A 20,522-nucleotide genomic window follows, 5' to 3' on the forward strand; every position below is an offset into this window, starting at 1 on the left:
ATGCACATAGAGTCACAGAGACATGTCAGCTATAGATCTTTGCTCTTGACACAGTGATTGATAGATGCTAGGTTGTGTCTGTTTGAATTTTCACACAGCAGAGTCAAAGGCACTGGAGTTGCTGCATTTTAAGACATTAATGTCTACTTATATTGAATTATTGACATGCAATAGGCTGAATTGTCCCCCAAAATTCATATGTGGAAGCCCTAACACCCAATATGATTGTATTTGGAGATAGGGCTCTTAGGAGGGAATTGAGATTAAATGAGGTCAAAGGATAGGATCCTAATCTACTAGGATTAGTGGCCTTAGGAGAAGAGATAGAGAAAGAGCTGCTTCTCTTCAAGCGTGTTCACTAAGGAAAGGTCATGTGAAGATATTGCATAAAGGCAGAGACCTGCAAGCCAAGGAAATAGGCCTCACTAGACACTGACTCTACCACCATCTTCATCTTAGATTTACCAGCTTCCAGAATTGTAAGAAAATAAATTGTTGTTGTTTAAGCCACCCAGTCTACTGTTTATTGCTATGGCACCCCTAATTTACTAAGGCACTAATATGAGTAAATTATCACATGAAATTTAAAAAATAATTTTAAGTAGGTTTATTTTATTTAATATTAATAGTTGCTATAAAAGGAAGCCTTTTTAAAAGATACCACTTCAGAAAAGGTTAAGTTAAAAATCCAAGCTTCTAAGAGACGACAATTGCCTTAGACTATTATTTAGAATTATTTATAAACATCTGAAAATGGCAAAACCTAAGAAAGCAAGCTTGATAATACTTGTCTTATAGGAAAGCACTGTATCTGAAGATTAGAAATGCTAGAATCCAATGCTTTTTATCCATATCAAAGGGAGATAGAAACATATTTCCCTAATGTTTCAAGTTTTTTTGAACTGACAAAATAAGTATTTGAACTAAGTTATTGAATGACTATATCTCCTTTCCTTTGAGTTTGGTTTACTCAATTGGTCAAGAAGTACTTGTGAAGTGTTTACTGTGTGACGGTGTTGCTCCCAGCCCTAGGGATTCAGCAGTGAATAAGACAGGCAAAGTCCCTGCCACGTGGAGTTAACATTGTAAGGAGTTGGAGATAACAATAACCAATGAAAGAAAACTACAGGAATATATAAATAAATAAAACAAAGAATTGTGTATGCTATAAAGAAGATAAAGTCAGTGTGATGAAGCACTTTCTATCCAGTGTATAAAATAAATAATAAAGTAGAATAATTAGAAGAAGGAGGACATTGCGTCTATCTAAGCAAGTGATGAAAGTGATCAAGGCTTACAGATGGTGAGTAAGTCTGACAGGGATGCCTTCAAGTTGAATAACTGGAGTGTTTTGAGAGCCAGAGTAGGTGAACTGTTGTTTAGAAGACATTGGTCATAGAATTGCTGTTTGAAACTGAGTTTTCAGAAGAGTGGCAATTAATAATAATGACATGATTAAAGGTTTGAACCACAAAGTGGGACTAGTTGTGGGTGAGAAGATTGAGAACTAGAAAATCTTCATTTTATTTTGTTTTTGTGTAGTTTTATGATTCAGACAATGGCAGCATCAGTACCTTATCAATATCTATAGAAATAATAGCAACAAATAAGCAAAATTTCCTAAATTAATTAACAAATTCTAACCTTTAGATAATGGTGTCATTAAGCACAACCTGAAATGAAAACAGAGCAAAGCAGAATGTGAGTAATTTTGGAACAACCAACACCAAAGAAGATAGTAAATAGTGGTAATCTAGAGTAGAGTGAATACCCAGACAACTTATGAATACAAACTAAAGGGTAATGTGGAAAAGGAAAATATGTAGGAAGGAACATGTTATTGTTTAATTATTGTTTTGTGTGCATAATAAAACACTTTGTTTTGCACATATTATACAATATTTTATATAAAAGTAGTGATGAGTAGATGCTTGGGATACTAATTATCAGGACCAAAAGAGCTGTACTATGAACATCATCTTATCCAAATTTACCATCTAGGGATGATAACTGCTACTTAAATGCCTGAGATGTAAAGTGTTGCTGTGTGTTTTGTCCTTTGAGAGTCTAAACAAGAAATGCAATGCAGAATAAAGTGACTCAAATATCACAACTGATCATTAGTGAGGTTGATTGAAATATAATAGTGGAATATAATGAATTTATGGATGAAATCTATGTGAGTTTCTAGTGATTATTTCTTAGTTGTAGATTATGAGTAATCTTTATTTTTTCCTTATATTTCTCTCCACTTTATGATGAAATAAGCACTTATAGTGAGCATTTTTCTTATTAGTCAGCCAATAATAATAGATCTGTGTAAAACTTCAATTCCAACATACATTAGCTTATGATTTTCCCACGTGGTTGAATTCAATGAGGATTTCAATTTGTGTAGGAAAAAAAATCCCAAATAAGAGGAATTTCTCAGATGCATTGCTCCAGTTCATCAATTGAATTTTTTGTTATTGTTATTTAATAAGTCAATACCCAGTGGACAACATTTTATAGGAAAAACATTTCAATAATAAATCATTTTGCCCTAGAAATTTTGGTGCAAAGAAGATAAAACTGTGTGTGTGCATGTTCTTTTTTTCAAATGCTAAATGATGTACAAATGCTAAGTGATGTAAAATTTGGAACTATGATAGTAAGTTAGATATAGAGTGGTTTCAATTTACCATTTCAACTTTGTTTCTAATTAGAATTCATATTCTCTGGCTCAGTATCTCTTAACACAAACTAAAGCTTATTTGACTTCAATGTTGGCTGATGATATTGGAGGTGTGCCATTAATTTCTTTAAAGAACAAAATAAAATGGTATCTTTAGGATTCAATATGATTATAATTGAAGAAGATATCTACATTTAAACATACTGGAATTAATTTTGCCTGAGCTTAAAAATATTCATATGATCTAATACATTTTGTAGCTTAAATATGATATGGGCTGCATTTTAAAAAATTATTATAATTGGCCATTCTCCAAAAATAATAATAATTGCAGAAAAACTTCATTGCCTTTATGACTTCCTGATTACTTTATTCATGTCCTATTCTTAAACATTCTTTCAACTGCTAATCACTTTGTTAAGAACATTCACATTTTCTTACTTTTGAAGCTTTCTCTATTTGCAGTTTCGCCAAGAGGTTTTTAAGAAAATTATAAAAGTTAAGGCTGGACACAGTGGCTCACGCCTGTAATTTCAGCACTTTGTGAGGCCAAGGCCGGTGAATTTGAGAATAGTGACCTGAGAGAAACTAAGTTGGATATGAGATTCTTAGATTGTCCCATGTTGCCTCCTAGCATCATATGAGGTCTAAAGAAATCAGGCTTTCTGGCTATGTGCTTTTCAAAAGTATTATTATCAACATTTAAGTTCTAAATGTCAGAGCGTATCATGCAGTATTGCTATTTCTGTATCAAATTTTGTGAGAGCTGAACTGCCTTTACTATTTAGAAAAGGCAGTTTTGTCATCCACCTAAATATCATTTTTCACATAGTATTTTTTTCTGGAAACATAAAGAATGTGTCTGTTGATTTTATTTGCATATCTTGCAGAACTATTTCCTCAAATAATATTTATTCTACTTTTTTCTTCCCTGCATTTTTGTGACTTTTCTCTTTTCTCTAATCCTTGTTTATAATTGTGCTTTCAGCCAAGTTCATTGTACTTTTGGAGAAATTTTCCTTTAACTCTGAAATGGTTTTATTATTCTCTTCCATTTCTTCCTGAGATATTTCAGTTCACTTTGGTTCTTTTTTGGGGGAGGGGCATCTCTTTAAACTCTTTCTGATATCTTGTAAAATAAATATGCAAACATACATAGTCTCGCAAATACTACACGTTTGTAGAAACCTGCATTCTAAACCCTTCCTTTGAGTCCAAAGCTAAAACTTGGCAGATGTTGCTTTTATCTTCCTTTATTTCCATTTTTTTGTTGTTATACGTTTGTACATGTTTGCTGTGTTTGCTTACTTTCTTTGGTTTAGTTTCATTTGCCATATCTCTGCACTGACCCTGTACTTGTTCCTTTCTAAACTGTGAATGAAGGCATTTAGTCAAAGTCTGAAATCTAGTGAGAGGCATGAGACTCTCCTGAGGACATCTACAATTTCATGTCAGACTTGTCATGATGAACCACAAATCTGCTATGTTCTCTGTCACTGGGTGCAGTTCTACACTAAGATTTTGCAGGTGGAGGTTTGTATGCCTCCTTGTGAAGCTCCTTTACTCACAGCTCCTTTGAGTTTTAATCTCCTAATACTATGTCATTTCCTCTCCCACCTTTCAAACATCTTTTCTTTTTTTTTTTTTTTTTCCTAGCAGGTTCGCTTATTAGAAGGGAAGCTGTTATCCTATGACAAAGGTGTCCCTTGCTACTCTCCACTCTGAAATGTGGAACTGAGCAGCACGAGTGACTGCTACTCCCTCCTTCCCTTTGATCCCTTCAAACCCTTGGATCTTGTTCTACTAATAAAGGGAACATCAGATAAACCTTTCAGAAATGCAGCATTTACTTTTTTTTTTTTTGAGACGGAGTCTCTCTCTGTCGCCCAGGCTAGAGTGCAGTGGCGCGATCTCGGCTCACTGCAAGCTCCGCCTCCCGGGTTCACGCCATTCTCCAGCCTCAGCCTCCCGAGTAGCTGGGACTGCAGGCGCCCACCACCACGCCCGGCTAATTTTTTGCATTTTTTTTAGTAGAGACGGGGTTTCACCGTGTTAGCCAGGATGGTCTCGATCTCCTGACCTCGTGATCTGCCCGCCTCCGCCTCCCAAGCCATTTACTTTTAAAGACGTATGTATTCTACTTGAGAGTTAGAGAAGTTAGTGTTAAATCTTAACATGCTGTCTTGTTTTGAGTATGTTATATTATTATTAGGCAGATGTTATTCATAATTTGTTGTTATCTTTACTACTAGTTAATTACAAACATATGCACTTTTTTCTTTCTGTATGTTTCAAGAAAAACAAACAAAAATACCCCAATAACTTTAAATTTATGTTTACATATTTGGACTTTTCCCACGAATCTGATCTCTTCATGTGCCAAAACAGTCACTGCAAAATGCAAATGCTACTACCCATGGCTGTTTGTGAAACCCTCGAAAGAACCACATTTCTAATAGACAAGCACTAACATCTGTAACAAATCTATCATCGTATAATTTATCTCCCCAGCCTCAATTTGCAGTTTAGTCCCATCCTTTCTATGCTTCAAATCCATCAGCCTTTTCTTCTATTCTAATTTTTTTCCATGTCTTTGTGCATGCTGGTGCTTTTAACAGAAGGTGCTTTATCCTATTCAACAACTCTTTACCATATCAAGAGTATCTGTAATTCAGAGATCAGCCACTCCAAAGTTATTTTCTCGGGGAAAGTGTCTGACTTCTCCACTCTACCCTTGTAATATTCTCAAAATTTGCAGTTCTTTTCAGAATGCTTATTAGATTTGGGACATACACAACTGTTCATTAAATGAAAAATTTAATGAAAAAAATGAGTGACAGAATACTATGTTAGTAACTATATTTTACCATCTGAAATGGTTGATAAAAGACTTTTAAGTAAATAATATTAAGCAATATTCATTTAACAATTATCCATTAATATTATTTCAATAAAAGTATCCATTGACTAAGATCCCTATTATATTATGTTTTAGTGATTTTACTTTGATTTCTTATAAAATAATTCTTATATACTCTTTTTAAAAATTCAGTAGTTTTGAGGGGAACAGATGGAGTTTGGTTGCATGGAAAAGTTCTTTAGTGCTGATTTCTGAGATTTGGGTGCCTCCTTCACCCGAGCAGTGTACACTGAACCCAATGTGTAGTCTTTTATCCCTCACGCCCCTCCCACTCTTCCCCCTGAATCTGCAAAGTCTAGTATATAATTTTTATGCCTTTCTATCCTTATAGCTTAGCTCCCACTTATAAGTGAGAACATACAATATTTGGTTTACCTTTCCTGAGTTACTTCACTTAGAATAATGGTATCCAACTCCATCCACATTGCTGAGAATGCCGTTATTTTGTTCCTTTTTATGGCTGAATAGTAGTATTCCATGGGGTGTGTGTCTGTGTCTGTGTGTGTGTATATATACATATCTATATATAGATATATATAGAGAGATATAGATATATATATCGATATATAGATATAGATATAGATATCACATTTTCTCTATGCACTCATTGGTTGATGGGCATTTGGGCTGGTTCAATATTTTTGCAGTTGCAAATTGTGTTCCTGTAAACATACATGTGCAAGTGTCTTCTTCATATAATGAATTTTTTTCCCTCTGGGTAGATACCCAGTAGTGAGATTGCTGTATCAAATGGTAGTTCTACTTTTAATTCTTTAAGGACTATCCATAGTGTTTTTCATAGTGGTTGTACTAGTTTACATTCCCACCAGCAGTGTAAAAGTGTTCCTTTTTCACCACATCCATGCCAACCACTGTTATTCTTTTATTATTTAATTATGGTCATTTTTACAGTATGGTAGTACCTCATTGTGGTTTTGATTTGCATTCCCCTGATAATTAGTGATGTTTTGTATTTTTTCATATATTCGTTGCATATATGTATATCTTCTTTTGATAATTGTCTATTCATGCCCTTTGCCCACTTTTTGATGGGATTATTATTTTTTTTCTTGCTGATTTCTTTGAGTTCCTTGTAGATTCTGGATATTAGTTCTTTGTCAGATGCATAGTTTGCAAAGATTTTCTCCCAGTCTGTGGGTTGTCTGTTTACTCTGCTAATTATTTCTTTTGCTGTACAGAAGATTTTGGTTTAATTAGGTCCCATCTATCTATCTTTGTTTTTATTGCATTTGCCTTTGGGTTCTTCATCATGAACTCTTTGCCTAAGCCAATGTCTAGAAAAGTTTTTCTCATGCTATCTTCTAGAATTTTTATGGTTTCAAGTCTTAGATTTAAGTCTTTTATCCACCTGTAGTTGATTTTCATATAAGATGAGAGATGAGGATCCAGCTTCATTCTTCTACATTTGGCTTGCCAGTTATTCCAGCACCATTTGTTGAATAGGGGTGTCCTTTCCCCATTTTACATTTTTGTTTGCTTTGTCAAAGATCAGTTGGCTGTACATATTTGGCTTTATTTCTGTGTTCTCTATTCTGCTCCATTGGTCTATGTGCCTATTTTTTATGCCAGTACCATGCTGTTTTGGTAACTATAACCTTGTAGTATAGTTTGAAGTTGGGGAATGTGATGCCGTCAGATTTGTTCTTTTTGCTTAGTCTTGCTTTGGCTATGTGAGCTCTTTTTTGGTAAAACACACATTTTAGGATTGTTTCTTCTAGTTTTGTGAGAAATGATGAAGGTATTTTGATGGGATTGCATTGAATTTGTAGATTTCTTTTGACAGTATGGTCATTTTCACAGTATTGATTCTACCCATCCAAGAGCATGAGATGTGTTTCCATTTGTGTGTGTCATCACATACTTTTTATTCCTGTGCTCACCCACTTTTTCTCTCTCTTTGGCTCATCCTGTCATGTATAGATAGATAGATAGATAGATACATACATACATACATACATACACACACACATACACACACACATACATACTGATATGGTTTGGCTGTGTCCCCACCCAAATCTCACCTTGAATTGTAAAAAATCCCCATGTGTCAAGGGCAGGATCAGGCAGAGATAATTGAATCATGGAGTCAGTTTTCCCCATACTGTTCTCTTGGTAGTGAATAAGTCTTACAAGATCTGATGGTTTTATAAATGGGAGTTCCCCTGCACAAGTTCTCTTGCCTGCCACCATGTAAGATGTTCTTTTGCCTCTCCTTGCCTTCTGCCATGATTGTGAGACCTCCCCAGCCATGTGGAACTGTGAGTTCATTAAACCTCTTTCCTTTATAAATTACCCAGTCTCAGGTATGTCTTTATTAGCAGCATGAAAACAGACTAATATACATACTCACATATATATGTGTGTGTGTGTGTGTGTGTGTGTTGTAACCTAAATTGTAATAAATTGGATTATAATTTATTATACAAACATTCATAATTTTTAATTCAATTTAAACTAATTTCACTTATTAAAAACAGTCAATTATTCATTTAATAAATAGCTGTCTTCTTTCCACTCATGTGGTTCCTAGCACATTACCATGCTTTTTAGTAGCAGGAAGAGAGCCTGCCTTCAGAGAAAGCTAGAAAGATCCCAATGGGTCTTGATAACTTTTCCCCTAATGGCTACTACCCTTTAATCCAGCACTCTCTCTTCCTATGTAGCCAAAACTGCTCTCAGTTCTTGCCAGATTTCTGATAAAACTCTCACAATAAACAATTACATCAGTTAACTGAAAGATTTCTTACTGAAAAATCAATTGTTGGAAGGACAGGACTTTTCTCACTGCAATAGATGGGCTGAATGGTGAACACAAAGTGAGGCATAGAAAGGTAGAATGTGGGTCATATATGAGTCTTCCCATCTGTGCATCAGTGCTCAAGCACATTCTTTGGTCCACCAGATGTCCCAGTCTGTTTTCCTGTTCCTTCTTTGTGAGGCAAGGCTCAACCTTACTTTAATCCACTTTTGAATCTCAACCCAACCATGTTTATGACTTTACATACTTACCTAGCATTCTGGTTCCATTCTATTGTTTTCCTTCCTAAGCCATTTCTCAGAAACACTTTGATTTTCTACTCTCTCTCCTGTCTGTTTACCGGACTGGAATTTCTCACACCCCCACCCCCCCACTTTCTACCTGCTAACATATTCATCACTAGATATGCAAATATTAAATCTTTTCTCTCATCAAGATAGCTGGCTTCTTTGAGAAGTAGCCAAAGTTTGTCATATACAAAGTCTTGGGACAGAAAATTAGACAGGTGGGAGGGAATGAGTGGAAGCTCTCCTTTAATATGGATAATTGAGATTTCTACAGAAGAAATGACTTTATTTGGAGTTGGGGAAATACCAAAGAAATTGGTGATTTGGCTTTTTGGATGTATGAGTCAACTTCATTTTCTTTTGGTTTAAATGGAAAAATTTATGCATGTATGCATTTATTTATGGCTTTTAAAAGACTTTATTTTTTAGAGCAGTTGGGTTCACAGCAAAATTGAGGAGAAACACAGAATTCCTGTATGCTTTCTGTCCCCACAAATATACAAGCTTCCCTATCAACAGGAACCCTCACCACACTTGTACATTTGTTATAATCAATGAATTTACATTAACACAGCCTTACCTCAAAAAGTTCAACATTTACATTAGTATTCACTAGATGTACAGTCTATGGGTTTTGACAAATGTATAATGGCATGTATCTACCATTTTATTATTGTAGAAAATAGTTTCAGTGCCCTCACAATCTTCTGTGCATCTTTCTTCCAATCCATTGGCAACCATTGTTCTTTTTACTGTCTCCAAAGTTTTGCCTTTTCCAGAATGTCATGTAGTTGGAATCATATAGTATGTAGACATTTAGATTTGGCTTACTTCACTTAGTAATATACATTCGAGATTCCTCCATGTCTTTTAATTGCTTTATAACTCACTTCTTTTTAGCCTTGGGTAATCTTTCATTCTGTGAATGTACCACAATTTATTTATTCATTAATGTACTGAACAATATCTGGGTTGCTTTCATGTTTTTGCAATTATGAATAAAGCTGCTATAACCACCCATGTGCAAGTTTTTGTGTGCACATAAATTTTTAACTCATTTGGGTAAATAGCAAGGAGTGCAAGTGCTGGATCATATAGAAATAGTATATTTACTTTTGTAAAAAACTGCCGTCTGTCTTCCAAAGGGGCTGTACCATTTTGCATTCCCACCAGCAATAAATGAAAGTTACGTTGTGCACATGTACCCTAAAACTTAAAGTATAATAAAAAATAAAAAGTAAAAAAAAAAGAAAGTTACTTTTGCTCCATGTTTTCACTGGAATTTGATGTTGTCAATGTTTAGGATTTTCACCATTCTAATAGGTTTTTAGTGTATCTCATAGTTTAACTGTAAATTCTCTAATGATAGATATATAATGTGGAACATCTTTTCTTTTGCTTATTTGCCATCTGTATGTCTTCTTTGGTGAGCTGTCTCCTCAGGTGTTTTGCCCAGTTTTAAATAAAGTTGTTCCTTTCCCTTTTGTTAAGTTTTTGTTGTTTGTTTCTTTGTTTGTTTGTTTGTTTTCAGACGGGGTCTCACTCTCTTGCCAGGCTACAGTGCAGTGGTGCGATCTCAGCTCACTGCAACCTCCAACTCCATGGTTCAGCCTCCCAAGTAGCTGGGATTACAGGCACATGCCACCACTCCTAGCTGATTTTTGTATTTTTAGTAGAAACGGGTTTCACCATGTTGGCCAGGATGGTCTCAATCTCCTGATCTCGTGATCTGCCTGCCTCGGCCTCCCAAAGTGCTGGGATTACAGGCGTGAGCCACCGTGCCCAGCCATTGTTAAGTTTAAAGAGGGTTTTTTTTTTTTTTTGTATCTTTTAGATAATTATCCTGTATCTATGTCTTCTGAAAACATTTTCTCCCAGTCTATAGCTTATCTTCTCATTTTCTTCACATTGTCCCTATAGAGAGGTTTTTAATTGTGATGAAGTTTAGCTCACCAATTATTTCTTTCATGTTTCATGCCTTTGGTGTTGTATTTAAAAAGCCATTGTCATGCCCAAGATCATTTAGATTTTCTCCTATTTTATTTTCAGGGGTTTTATAGTTTTGCAGCTTACATTTAGGTCTGTGATTCATATTGAGCTAATTTTTGTGAGAGTGTAAGGTTAGTGTCTAGATTCTTTTTTTTTTCTTTTTTGCATTTTGATGTCCAGTTGTTCCAGCACCATTTGTTGAAAAGACTCTCTTTTCTCTATTGTATTGCTTTTGCTTCTTTGTCAAAGATCAACTGATAATAGTTGTATGGCTCTATTTCTGGGCTCTCTATTCTACTCCACTCATTTATTTGTCTATTCTTTCTCTAATTAATAACTGTCTTAATTACTGTAGCTTTATAGTAAATGTTAAAGCAGACAATGTCATTCTGAATTTTATTGAGTTGATTATTCTGGGTTATTGGCCTTTCCATGTAAACTTTAGAATCAGTTTGTTGAAATCCACAAAATAAGCTCCTGGAATTTTGATTGAGATTGGATAATCAACTTCATTTTAACTATGGATATTAACTTATACCTAAGGAAAATCTAGTGATGGTGATTCAGATATTACATAATTAGAGAATGAGAGTGGGACATCATTACACTGAAGTAAGAGATACTTTCTAATGATGTTCAACTTCACCATGTAACTGTATATTTGTTCTATCTAGTCATATGTTTAGTTTTGGAAAGGAAAATTGGAAAATAATTCCAGAAAAAGAGTGAACCAAAGACAATACCAAAACTCTCATCCTGTCCTTGGACCCCATCTTTAACTTCAAAAATAACCTGAATTACAGGAGTTTGTTATGCTACATAAAGATTGCTATGACTATTTTAAAATGACTGAATTGGTCATAATTAGACTGACACTAAAATGCAGCCACATTACAACAAGCAGCATATGTATGGAGATATCTTAATGAAGACCAAGAAAAACATTATGAAAATTCAAAGGCAAAAATCCATGATGGATGAATATTAATGTGAAATTTAAATAATAATAGCCTAATAATGAAACCAACATATACCATTAGTCATATTTGTATCTATGCTAATTAAAATATTTTAAAGGTATCATAATTTTTATTGCGAGGAGTAGCTGCAGTTTAAGCTTAGTTCTTTTTATTTTCAATAATTAGTCAGCCACTAAGAGTGGCCTTGTTAAACAAAGGGTGCTGCACAGAGGAAATATTTTGTTGCTTTCCTTTTGTTCCCTTTATGAACATAAAACTCCACTTTAGCATATATATTTTCTTGGTTTCTTTTTAAAGGTTTATCACTAAGTATATTTTAGTATTTCAAATCACACACCAAAGAAATCAGCATCTTTTCTTTGTTTAATAAAGTGACTATATTTCATAACAACAGAGCAGCATGCAATTCAAATGCAAAGAACATAAACATGGTCATGTTTTAGAATTTAACTTATGCAAAAGTTACCTCTTTCCACATTAACAAAGCATCATTTTGAAGCAACACAGAAAAAAACTGACTTTCAAGTAAGCCTAAAGCATATACAAATCAAGTCTAATTAGTCCAGTCCCCTAAATATGATCTGCAATTATGAGATAAATCTACCCACAGAGATTTGTCAAACCTTATCATTTTTAAACTGAAACTTCAATGAGTCTGCCTTTAGCTGCACCCTGCAGTGACTGGCAAGGTTTTCCTAATCCTTCTGGTTCCTCAGGTGCACTTTCCTAACAAAATTCTATGAAAAAAAATATTCTGTGGTATTATTGGCATTGAGACTAGATTTTGTCAGTTAGCCATTTTGTATTTTCCTGTACTGTGTTTCTGCTTTTCCATTTTCCTAACCAATGACAACTAGAAATGCATGGTGGTGGCTCCATATTTATCTACCAGAGAAATGAGTTTGCTGCTTCTGACATCCAGCTAATGCAATCACAAAGGTTGTTCACACAGCATAAAATAGTCATGTAGGAGCAGATCGACATAGCAAAAACTTGGTGCTGAGCATACCCACTATGCTGCATTCCTATTTATACTGGTCCCAGGATGGCCCAGCCTGTGAAAGAAGCATCATCTTGAAGTAATATGCTACCCAGGGAAACAACCTTGAGAAAGAGAGGCACATGCACTCATAGAAATAATAGTTTGTTAGTTCATCTTGTCCCGAATGCACAATCTCCTTAAAACATTGTCAAATGCTTTGTTCATATTTGCTTTCATTGGGCAGGGAATAAGATTCCCTGGATTTTTAACAATGTTACCAAGAAAAAGAATATTTTTTAGTTTCATGCTGTTTTTGTTTCTATTAATAAAGTCATTGAGTTGCACTCAGTTAAATATCACAAATGATTTTTTCCTCTTTAGCAGAAAAAATGGTCCTCCTGCTTCATGTTTAACAAGATATGGGCTTTTAGTTGTTCTACTGGCTGCTGTGATGAAAATTTTTAGATTCATAGATATGCTCATTCTTTGTCCCCTGTGAAATGTTCACTAGGTGAGTAAGAGAAGTTAGGGTCAAAGCAAATTTAGGTGATACATAGGCATATTATGTAGTAACCCTGATTTCACTCAAAACATGAGCTTAAAAACCACATATAAGTAAATAATTAGATTGAGAACATGTATATTAATAAAAGCACAAAAAATAATTAGTACACATCACTTGATAAGGACCAGCTTCTCTACTTTAGGGTCACACATCTATATTTACTGTGTAAAAATTTGTTAGCCACCCTGGGGTAGCCTTCTTATCTTCTCTGTTGTGTTGTAGATTTTATCTGCATATCAATCTAGCATTTGATTTTTGGGCAAGTAATGCGACACACAGAGGGGCTATTCAACAAATTTAGTTGTTGATAGTGATGATAAGTTAACCAAGGTAATATTAAAGCCTTGCAGACTAATATTTTTATTTCTGTCTCTCATTAACTGGCTAAATGATACATCTGAAGTTCCTGCCATTTTTTTCAGTATACTTAGATCATTACATATTTGACCATCCCTAGATAACCTCAAAGTCTGGGTATAAATTCTGTTCACATTGTGTCCTCCTCTGCCAAAGTTGTATTAGTTTAAAAATTGGAACATGTAATGGATGTTATAGATGCTAAAGATTTTCATGTCTGCTATTACCGGTATATATTGATTGATTCCCTCGGTCTGCTTCACCAGCATTTTAAGTCTGACAACACACAAAAACTTTGGTAGAGAAAAGTGCTTAAGAAACATTCACTCCATAAATTACTAGATTAGAAAAATGAACACCTTAAAAGTGTGACTTTTTTGTTGAATTTTACAAATATTTTATATCAACTCTGGATTTCAAAATTTATTCATTTAAATTAAAAGTATTTATTGAATAGTATGTATTGTCACTGTGCTAAGCAGTGGAGATACTGAAGATAGCAAATAAAACTAACAGATATTTAGAAAAATGCAAAGTAAAATCTTCATGAAGACAAGGATATAGTTTATTGTTTTGATCATTGTATCTTTGCTTCATACACGACACAATATTTGCTGAATAAGAAATATGTCAGATGTTTTCTTTGATTGTGCTTATTTAGTCTCCACTAATTCTTTATAAGGTCAGCTACGTTCATTCTCATCTACTTGGAAATCAAAGTCTTTCTAATCTGTTCTGCTGTGACTCCCTCAGAATATTTACTCTCCATTTTTTTCTGTCCTCCTAGTTAGCACATGCTGCAAAGCAAAAGAACCTGATTCGACTAACCATATGTGTGGCTCCCTAAATGCATCTTATTCTATTATTCCATTATTGCACATATTTTTCTGTAGAAGACATGCAGACTTAATATTACAAAACTACTAAAATCAATGCATTCGTGGTATATACTTGAAGATGCTACGTAAGTAGAGAAAAGGCAGTGTTTGAGTCTCCCTGGGAAATGGGCAGAGAAGACACCACAAAGATATTGAACTGTATCTGGTAAGTGTGGGAAGAAAATGCTCTTTCACTGGATTATAGCTCAGGCTACCTGTGGGGAGTGCTGGGAGATGAAGTTGGAAAGGTGGGGAAAACCAGTCCATTACATTCCCCTCATACCCTATTAAGGGACTGAACCAAGGGAGCAAAAAGAAGGGAAGCAGGAAACAAATAGAATATTTGTTAGTGTAAGATAGACTCTGCAAGATGCGGTGACTGATTACATGTAGTAGGTGAAGCATCTCTAGAGAGGAATCAGAATGTTGCTGAGTTTTCTGGTTAGAGTGGTAGAATGGACAGCACTCAATGATTGCAATAGGAAATTCAGAAGGCAAAGTTATACAGACTGAACTAGGATATATTTCTGACCATGTTGTTCATAGGTAAATATGTCTAGTTTTTACCTATGGCCTGTTCTGTTCTTACTTACCCCACTTAGGGTTTTATCACTTGTGTATTGGGTGCTGCCTACCAAGACCCATATGTCACTACTTGCAGATTCTAGCTACCATCTTATAGTTTCTACCATTACCCCCTTCAGCAAGCACTGCAGCACACACATGCTGTTGCTGTTTGCCTTGTGGTGGTCTTTTTAGAAACATGATTTCCAGGATAAAAATGTTAACAAATGTTAACACTTGTTAACAGGTGAACCAACTTAACCAATTTATTTGTATTTTTTTGCACTGATTTATTGTTTTTTCAAAGATATGAAACTAGAACTCAAAATGTAATATTGCTGAAGTAATTACCACAAAGAAATAATGGAAGATGGCGCTGACTGAAATATAACCAAAAGGAAAAATAAAGCAATTTGGCGTCTGTGCCAGGTTGAATAGTGTTGCCGTAAAATATACGACTAACCAGAACCTCAGAATGTGACCTTATTAGGAAATACAGTCTTTGCAGATGTAATTACTTTAGTTTAAAAAAGGTCATATTAGATTAAAGCGGGCCCAAATTCAATGACTGGTGTCATTATAGAGAAAACACAGACATAGAGAGGCACACAGGGATAGTGGAAGTAAAAAGTGGAGTGAAATGTTTACAAGCCAAAGAACAGCAAGGATTGCTGCCAATCGCCAGAAACTAGGAAGAAACAAGGAGGAATTTCACCGTAGATCCCTGAGACAATATGGCACTGCTGATACCTTGATTATGGACTTCTCGTTTCTAGATCTGTGAGGGAATACATTTCTGCTGTTTTAAGCCATCTAGTTTGTGGTAATTTGTTATGGCATTCCTACAGAACTAATATAATTTATATATCATATATAATATTTGTTCAACCTAATTTCAAAACAGGTTTGACAGAACTGACAATAAAATAACATATAAAATGTAACATTGGACAAAAAGTCAATTAAATGTTAGAATTGTAATTTTGTAGTTCAGTGAAAGATTAGAGATTATCAAATTAAGGAAGAGAATTTGTATTCTGAGTATGAATACACTGGCTATCACTGTTGGACAATAAGCTCCTCCCTACTCTTTCCAGTAACAAGAGATAAACAAACAAGAAAAGCATTGAAGTACAAGTGAAAGAGTGAGTATATTGCATAACACATGTTCAATGTAGCTATGTTTTGTTATCAAACAGCAGGACATATTCACCTTTGTCTAGAGAGGTTATATTTTTCTTGGCAATAAATTTTAGAAGAAATCTATTTAGCTTAAGGACAAGCAACCCATACACTTCAATGGCTCTTAGAACTATATAGGACAGAACAATAATTGCTGTTCATGGACATGACCCTGAGTTATCAGGGAAAGGTTCTGTTCAATGTATTATGTTTCATAAGCAGAGACTGTCTAATACATTTATAAAGTGTATATAAGTGAGCCTGAAACAGATGACTGACAGTTACAGTCATGCCCAATGTCAGTGGGAGAAGAACTGGCAATACGACAGAGGACATTCAATGGAGTAAGGAGGGGCAGTATGACAGCTGGGTGGGGAGGGTGCAGGGGGCTGCAGATTGATGGAGAAGGGAGAGTCGCAAAAAGGACCAAGACTAGAAGTGACTCTTTGCCAGGAAAAAAAAAATGTTGTAGAGGAGTGAAAGATACTTATCTGTGGCTAGATGATGGGATCAGTAGAGGACAGGGGTGGGGAGTGGCAACAGAGAAAGAGAAAAAGTTTTATTCATTTCCTAGTTGCTTCCGCGAGGTGTGTGAGCAACATCATTATCTACCACTTACCAAGTACTTTCCATGTACCAGCCACTAAGCAAAGCTTTTTTTAAAAAATGTACATATGTCTTTTAATCTTCAAAGCAACCAAGTGAAGTGAACATAATTATACCCATTTTATGGGGTTTGGGAAACTGCTCTCAAACTACATAACTAGTAAATGTCAAGAACAGTATTGGAGGTCAATCTTCATTGTCAACAGAGAGCCTATTCTTAACCGTTTCCTTCTAAAGCCAACGCAGGGTGTCAGGCACACAGCTGTGAGGGCCAGAGACATGATATATTTATCTGTGGATGTTGAAAGGTTATACCTGTAACTGAATCCTTAGGGAAGACCACAGAAGTAGAAGGGTCCAGAAAAGACATCTAAGAAAGCTGAACCGGAAAAATGTCCTGCTTATTCAACCACTTAAAGAAATGACAGATATGCTAATGAATGAGATTTTAGTGCATGCGATAGTTTGTATTTCCAAATTTCATGTACTGAATTCTTTTACGATTATATTAGTTTAACATTACTTTCTATTGATTATTTTCCCTAAATTCGTGGTTATCTACTTTTTTTTGAGTGGGCCACAGCTGTCCTTTATTTCAGATTCTTTTTTGCCAGAGTCAGGTTATAGATCTAAGGTCAAAGAATTGTACCTACACTGAGCATCAGTAGGTGTTCTAAGAAGGTGGAGACTTCATCTCCAGACACAACTTTAAAATGATGCCGAGAGTTGCAAGTATCAGCCACCCTAGAAAATACTCATGTATTAAGGACTATGTCCAGGAAATTTGGGATGGGTTCTCTGACAAATTTATTACAGGGATGGATGCTCTGACAGATGTATTAGAGAGATTTTTATTAAATATAATTTAGATATGACTTTGTATGATTAGCTATAGATTTCTTCAGGACTTTTATTCCCAGGTTATGGCAAATAAATATTGCATTGCTAAATGAACTGAGTGAAATTACATTGCCATTGAAATATTTATGAATGTATCTTTATAAGCTTACACCCCCATCAATATCAAGAAAAAAACTGATGTCTTGTTTGAAACAAAATCAAAAAGTGACAAAACAACCAAATGTAAATGGTTCTAATCAATATAATTAAGAAATAAAAAAGATAATTAAATGTGGTTCAGATTCTAAAACACTATGACAAAATTTTGTGTGTCTTTCAAATGCTTGAAGTTGTTTGATGGATTTCCCCATGTGGCACAGAAAGTTTAACAAGGTAGACCTCATGGGGTAAAATTTAAGGCATCCTATATTTGTTTAGAGAACAAGTGCATTCATAAATCCTCATTCTTGATAGACAGAATTATATGGCTCAAAGTATTTGGTTTCAGTGTTTATACTGAATGACTTATCCAGGGAATCACTGTGCTCTGCATACATCATATAGTATTGGGCTTACATGGCATGAAGGACAGTCATTATATGGGGGGAGGGGGAAGGGTTGAATGACTGGTCCTCCTTGACAGAATGACCTTGTTTAATGCCCTCTGTGCCATTCACTCCTCCATTCTTGATCAGCCAGTTCCATTTATCATTCTAATTAGGCAGCATCTAGCCAGCTCAATCAGCCTCAATTACTTTAGGCCTCATTAGTGACTGACATTCTGTAACAAGTGCATCTTTGAAGGAGCAAGGTCAGATAAAGAAGTTCAGTGCATAGAGAGCAAGCACATTCCTATCTCTATACATGAGGCTTTCAAGTTTAGTAGGACATTCATAAGATATTCAAACTTTTTATCTCACAGATTACAGCTGTCTGATCAAAAACATTTTGTTTGTATTTAGCATCATCTAAATGCTCTCAAAATTTGATGTCTGAATTTCTGCTCAGAGAATTTAAAACAATGTTATCACCTAAAGTCTACCGCTAATAGTTTTCTAAAATGAAAATTGATTCTTTCATGGTGTTTACCTTCGTTTCATATAAGCAAATCAGCAAAATGAAACAAAAAGAAGAAAAATGCTGTTCAGAATTGGTGATCAATGGATGAGGTTTTCAGTTTTCATTTATTTGAGCCTAGAAGAATACATGTAACATTGTGAAATCATTGCATTTGCTAATGCTTATATATTGCCAATATCTGGAGGAATTTTTGTCATATGCTATTTGTAAAATATGGATACATATGGTCAAATTCTAGAAAATAATTTGAAAAAAAGTTAAAATAGTAGGATTATTATAATTTTACTTTGCTTTTGTTGTTTTTAATAGTGTTATATATATTTAAGGTTGGCATTTACTAAGACTTTTAATGCTTTTTGTTTCTTTCTTAAATGCAAGTCAGGAACACTATACCCAAGGTAATATTTTGTTTATTTTTTAGCCTCAAAATTCTGAAAAGAATCCACATTTTGTTTGGAGAAAAGTTATTGGAACATAAATCAATTCCATTCAATAATCTGTTAATGAATCCCTGCCACATGCCAAGCACCAGTGATTTAAGTGTGTATGAAACAAAATCTTTGTTTTCTGGAGCACACAGATAAACAAGAAGACCAATACAGAGACACATAAACAAATAATTACCATGTAATGTTATCCATACAACAAGAGTGTTAACAGAAAACTGGGGAAGAGACATCTAGCTCTGTCCAAGGTTACAGTGGATGACATCACAGAAGAGGAGGGGTTTACAGAAAATTTCAAAGATACAGAGTTGTTGGAAAGGTGGATAAAGGAAGTGAGAAAGAACCATGAAGAATAGCATTTCCTGTAGGGGAAGAATATAAAGAGGAGAGGAGGAGGATGAATTGTTGACCCAGCTGGAGAACCATGGGACAGAATGGCTGACAAGAAGCTTTGAACAGCAGCCAGACACCAAGACCTTGGATGGGAGAACGAAATGCACATTTCCTGGGCTTTGCCCTCCAGGGTAGACAACCTCATTAATTAGCTACAGAAACCAAGGTCTGAGGTTCCAACTTTGCTCCTCAATCTTTCATCTCTTTTTCCCTGCTTTACCTGCCATCAGGTACTAACCCCTTACTTGTAGGTTTCTTGTTCTGACTTTGAGTCCAGATATTTTATTTGTTCTATATAATTTGACTTAGGGATAAACACTATGATATGACCTCAGCCCAGGCCTTGAATCCCCTGACTATGGTCCTGATGGCTACCATATGTACAATAGAGGTTCAGATATTCTGTCTTCCCAAGGCCAGCCAAGACATATTTTTCTGTTTGTACCTGTTATGATGTGTTTAGAGAAAATTATACTTTTCAATGGGACTGTACATTGTTTAATTGAATTCAATATTAATAAATAAAATTTAAAACATATTCCACAAATGAGGCTAAATAATATTCAAAGTGTTATTATAAATCCATTATACTGTCTCCATAGAGACACTGCTCATAAACTGTTCCTTTTTCAGGAACTGCAATTTTGTTGTTGTTGCTTTAGGAAAAGTTTTATTATGGTTATAGAACAGAATTGAAGTATATTTGCAAGTTGATATAGAGATATTTTCTGAGAATAAATTCCAAATGTGAGAATTTGTAGAAACTTTCAATTGTTATATAAAAAGAGTTAAAACATACTTTCAGATTTCTTCCAGCAAATGAGTTGCAATACGCAATATGCACCCATGGTTAATAGAAAATTATCCTACAATAAGAATCATTTCATGTGACTAAACAAATTCCCATTGAGAAGCTAGGCACATCTAAAAGACGTTGTCTTTTCAAACTGTCAAAAGATATCAAATATATAAAAAAAACCTCAATGATTAAGTGTAC

Source organism: Pan paniscus, chromosome 5, assembly GCF_029289425.2.
Source record: "Pan paniscus chromosome 5, NHGRI_mPanPan1-v2.0_pri, whole genome shotgun sequence".
Taxonomy (NCBI): Eukaryota; Metazoa; Chordata; class Mammalia; order Primates; family Hominidae; genus Pan; species Pan paniscus.